Here is a 6,236-nt window from a genome sequence, read left to right on the forward strand (position 1 = left end):
GCTATTTTATTGACTTATTGATTTATAGACCAGTTAGTGTTGTCAAAAGATGATAATAACTGCTTATGTGAAATTACATCAGTTGTAATTGGTCTTCATTAGAAGCAAGAGCAATGTTATAAGTGGAGCACCATTAGCTTGATAAAAATTGATTATTCAGTGTATAGCTCTGTGGCAGCATGGGTAATTTACATCAGTCTTTAAATGATGCACATGGTCATATGGGTTGATCTATTATTTATAATAAGACCCCCATATTTTTTTGCCCTCAGTGCTGAACCAGCGTTTTTGAACTACCTGGTAATCAATAGAGTGAATGGTTGTTTAAATGAAAGAATTGTTTAAATGAATGTTAAAATGGAAGTTATGTTAAATAATATGGCGTTTCAATGTACTTTGTCTAAGTGTGTGTGAATTTATTTGTGCAATTAACTCCGGCGGGATGTGTCTTTGAATAGCTGCATTAATAATGTAATTAGAATGCCTTCACATAGACCTGTCACAAAGTGAATCTGACACCTCACAAAGACGCTCTAAGGAGAAACCCCTGACTCAGGGATTTGCATTATTTACTGACAAATCAAGTCTGTATTAATTTGCATTGTTAAGCTCTGAGATTTTTTTTAATCAATGGTTTATGATTGACATTAATGGCAAGTACTGAAAACATTAGAATATTAATATAATTAAAAGAGTTAAATTTTTTGACAAGTGTAGCAAATTAGCTCTAAAGAAATATTAATAAATCAACCATAACTTATATGGTTATAATTGATTATGAATATTTGGATCAGTTAATATAATTAACTTAATGTCAATTAACCTGTTTGTCCCGTGAACACACTGTGTTAATTGTTTATTAATTCTAAGAAATGTACATTTCCGGGGCATGGGAAATGTCTTTCTTACTTTACAGTACTACTAAGAGCAAGTAGACAAAATCTGCATGATTAGGGATTCTAGTATATATGAGCTTGAAACACGGACAACTTTACGTGTGACATGAACAAGATTTTATTAACTAGACTAAATACTTAAACTACTCTAACATACACATACATACATGCAAACAAGTTCACCAAGGGAAAGAGAGCTGAAGCAGAATACAGGAAAGCAAGAAGTTATAGCATTGTTTGAAATTCAGCAGATCAACAGCCTTGAGCAAACCATCAGTTTAGTTCTAACACGCCCTTCTTTAAAAGGGGTAGGGATACTTAATGTACCCAATAATGAGACTAAGTTTGATACTTGCATGTCTCGCCCATTTGAATTAAACTTTCCTGATGCAATTTGTTGAGGCTCCAGTTGATCTATGCTGATGTGGTCTTGAGAGAGAACCAGTGTGAGTCAGAGTATCTTTGGTGAATGGAAAGACAAGGCCACAGTCTGGCACAAGCTTGGGGATCCTTAGAAAACTTCTAGTTCAGCATCATCTTCACATCAGGATTTCAGCAAGGAACTATGAGAGTAAAAGGTGTGATCTTGTGATCAGTGATTTTTAAAGCGTGAAGATGTCACACCCTCTGGAGGGTTGTGAGCCAATAAGAAGTTGTTCACTTTGGAGGGAATTTCTTAACAACCTTTTGTTCAAGCAGGCCTTTGAACATGTAATCTGATTGGGTGTTTAACAAAAGAATCTTCAAGATTCTTATAATACTAATGCGTCACGAAGTTAGCAAAATGTAATGTAAAATAATAAATGGGGGACGAAGATTGGAGTTTATAGAGACTAAACATTCCACACATATGATTTTGGTAAACCATAGTATGCAAGTCTGAAACATTAATCCAAAAGAGTTGAATGAATACATAGGCCAAACCACATAAAAGGAAAATCATTAGATGGGAAAATTAGATACATGTTTATACATTTCTCAAGTGGTTATATATAGAATATGATTAAAAGGGTTTATTTCTCCTTGTCAGCAATAATTAAGTGAGAGTCACAACTCTCTGCAAATTCATTTTGGGGGTCGTAAAAAGTCTTATCAGTCTTAATCCTGTAACAGGACACCGGGTTCTGCCAGTGTGTTGGCTTCATTTGGGATGTTAGTTTTGGGGGAAGTTTCATAGACCTTTGTTGGGAGAGTGAGTTGCTGGATTATTCTTTAAATATAAGGAATAATTTGTGTGCGTCTGATTGGTCTAGATGCTACACAAGCCAACAGATAACATCAAACAGACAATAGGAAAGATACTGGACAAAAATATTAAAGTGTGTATCACTAAAAATATCAATCAGAATGGTGACCGTACCGACCACCAAGCGAGCGCAAAGTTACACAACCTTTTGGAATTTACTGAGTGTTTTTGTCGTCTTGCAAAAAACTTTCACATTCTTTTGTACATCTCTGCATCTCGTGAACTTGACAAGCTTAAAATAATTTTACAATTTGACAACCATGCTTTATAGACCGCTCTCAGCATAATCTAATTAAGGGTAATCACAATTATGTTTACCATATTTACAGCCCTAATTTAAATTGTATTGCATTACTGAATTTTGGAAATATTAGCCTTAACTGACATATTTTTTTTTTTCAAATCCTTCAAATCTTTTTCAATAGAATTGGCCCAGACCCCTGCAGTGTCAAGTGAAGGAAGCTCCTCTCATGAGATTGCGACAGAAAGCAAGCAACAGAAATGAAGAAAAAAGCAACAGAATGCAGAAGATGAATCCAGAATTGTGAGTGTCATTATATGTTATTCTATGTGCAGTACAACACTGTAAAAAATGTTACTGCTATTTACTTAAAAAAATTATGGTAACAATATTACACATACTATTTTTGACTAGTTAAAGCTTGATTTCATTCATGGAATCTACCTGAATAAATCATGTAAAATGCCCTAATTTATTTAGACATAATGAATTAATTGTTTTTAGTGAAATGTGCTTTTTTATTTGAAGTATTTTTTATTCTCAAAATTGTGTGGTCAAGTGAATGGATATGACCTGTTTATATTTAACTTTGAGATATATTGTTTTATAATAAGACTGTATGCTGCTAGACCAGCACAGAATCAAACTTATTACTGCACTATCATTAGCAGAGTTATTGCTACATGTATAAAACAACATGCTTCAAAATATTTTTAAAAAGCAGTTATTCACAACCTAACCATAAGCCCTACTCTTCTGCACAATGGTAACGATCAAAACTTTAACATAATAGAAACTCTTTCAAATGTCAAACATACCTGAACATTAAACATTAACAGATGTTTCCCTTTACTCAAAAACACATGAAATAACACTTTATTTCAAGATTTACTCTCCATTTCCAGCCATGTGCAAAGCATGCTGGGAACAAACAATGGTGTCTCTAAATAAAACCGCATAAATGAGCTAATTCTCTTAAAATAAATAGGTAGCCCCTTTTCCTTAATTTTATGAGGTTTATCAGTTCCTCAATTGAAAATGCATCTCTTGGTGTTATTAGTGAAATGTTCTCCTCAATATTTTCAACAAAAACTGAACCACAATTTTCTTAATAAAATATACATAATATTTTTAATGATCACCTCAATTTTTTTAATGAAAATTACAAGACTCATGATTCATTTTTTACAGTGAACTTTTAATACATGACAAATGAACATGAAAAATTTAAACCTAACTGGGCAACCACACACAATGCCTTTGTTCAGACCTGGAATTTACATGTGTGTTGGGCGATTGATGTGTCTTGATTGTCATAATTCATGATGAGACATCAATCACTATGTCATTGTGTTAATTCAAGATATTAAACTGCAAACAGTTAAAGGGTTAGTTGACCCAAAAGTGTAAAATTGTTGTAATTTCTCACCCTCATGTCATTCCAAACCTGAAAAGACTTTCGTTCATCTTCGAAACTCAAATGAATATATTTTAAATCTGAGCGATTTCTGTCCCTCCATTGACAGTCCACACGACAACCATTTTGACGCTTCAAAAAGTTCATAAAGAGATCATAAAACTAACCCATATGAATTGAGCAGTTTCGTCCAAATTTTCTGAAGAGACTCTATAGTTTGAGATTGAATTTAGACTTTTATTCACATATAAAACATTAATCAACAAACATAAACAGGAGAAAAAGAAAATTTGGACTAAACTGCTTGGTTCATATGGATTAGTTTTAAGATGTCTTTATGAACTTTTTGAAGTGTCAAAGTGGTAGTTGCGTAGCTGTCAGTGGAGGGACAGAAAGCTCTCAGATTTCATCAAAAAGATCTTCATTTGTGTTTCAAAGACGAAAGAAAGTCTTGCCGGTTTGAAACAACATGAGGGTGAGTTAATTACAGAATAAAATTTTTTGGGTGAACTAACCCTTTAATAAAAGAATGTGGCCTAGACCTCATCAGAACAGTAGAATCTCAATGCGTCTTGGGTGCGTTTACACCTATACTTCGAGTTGTTCAGGAAAGGCTTCTCCCAAGACCTTCAAGGACCTGGTTGACTCTGCAGAATCTGCTGTGAAAGATGATGAAACTGATGATTCAGGTTAGACTATAGTTCAGAATAAGATTATCTATACGCATTCATGCATTTTTTGCTGAAGTTGTCACATCTGTTATTTAGAATGGGGCAGCGATCTTGCATCAATTCGTCTCCTCCTTGATTTGATTCCACCATCACCACAAGGCTGCAAGAGACCTGGAAAGATGTCCTCATATCATGCTGAACAACACCTTGTCGTCTTCAAAAAGGTACATTTGGACATTTCTGTCACACTACCTATTGTCTGTCTCAAAATATTGCCATTTTGGTTGATTGTATTGTGGAAAACCATTATAAAGACGGCCAATTGGAGAGCTGACTTTGAGTGTTATTTTTGTCTTTGGCAGGGACCCGCATAAAAGAACACCTTGATTGCATTGAAGAGACCACACAGCACACCTGCTCGCTGATGGGACAGAGGAATTAGATTAATGGATGCTACACATCCATAATCTTGATCAAATCTACCTGACATATTTGTTCATGTCTAGGCAAATTTGATGCTTTTTATTGACTTTTTTTTTTTTTTTAACCCCTCATGAATGTGATAATTTGACCTTTACACATCTGGCATATGTTTTAAAGGAGCCACTTTGCCCATTTGTTAAATAAACTTTGGATTTATACATCTGTCTGAAGACTCTTGATTTTATGTCTGATCTTGAACATTAACACTATATAATAGTGTAAATTGTTTTTGCACTGAACAGAATACTTTATAAATAACACTTAAAGTGTAATCCACTATATAAAGTATACAAGCCACACAAGGTTTCAAATGTGGCTGTTTCAAGATGTACATTTTATTCTGCACTACTGTGAATGTCAAACCCAGTCTGGTATTACATCTGTCACCTTGCTGTAACATAGTTTTACCTGTTTTTCCTCATCCATATTCATCTGATGTCTGTATATCAGTGGTCCCACGTCACAACAACATACCTAGAATCAGCGGTAGGGTTCTGCGGTGTCAGGTGCAGTGAATAAGGCGACTCTTTATAGTCCACATGGGATAATTTGCCTTGTCAGGAAGTGTCACGTTAATGATAATTTTGGACTAAATTGCCAGAGGCTGAAAGTGGTTACAGGACAAACACATAAAAACATAGGAGCCCCGCCAAAACCTGACTAAAATTAACAGCAGTTAATGTCAAAATAGAGGACAGAGCTGATTATATCTGCTTCAGTGGTCAGATGAACAGTGAATCTGGCTGTGTGAGTCATAAACATTGCAGTCTTTAGCTGAAACACAACAGTAAGGAATGAGAGGCCACTGAAGTTCAACTAATTGCATTTCATATAAATTTAAACGATACAATTTTTTATATATATATATTTAAAATAGGGCTGTCAAAAGATTAATTGCGATTAATCGCATACAAAATAAAAGTTTGTGTTTAAATAATATATGTGAGTGTACTGTGTATAATTAAATTTGTATCTAGAAATACACACACATGCATGTATATATTTAAGAAAAATGTGTTATTTATATATAAAAAAAATATATTTATATATAATATAAATTATATATAAATATATACAGTATATGTATGCAAATATTTCTTAAATATATACATGCATGTGTGTGTATTTATATATACAAAATAATTATACACAGTACACACACATATATTATTTAAACACAAACTTTTATTTTGGATGTGATTAATCGCGATTAATCTTTTGACAGCCCTAATTTAAAAACATTACATTTAGTTGGCACAATAATAAATTTACATTAATTATC

The sequence above is a fragment of the Abramis brama genome (genome assembly GCF_963993115.1).
Source record: "Abramis brama genome assembly, chromosome: 2".
NCBI classification, from domain to species: domain Eukaryota; kingdom Metazoa; phylum Chordata; class Actinopteri; order Cypriniformes; family Leuciscidae; genus Abramis; species Abramis brama.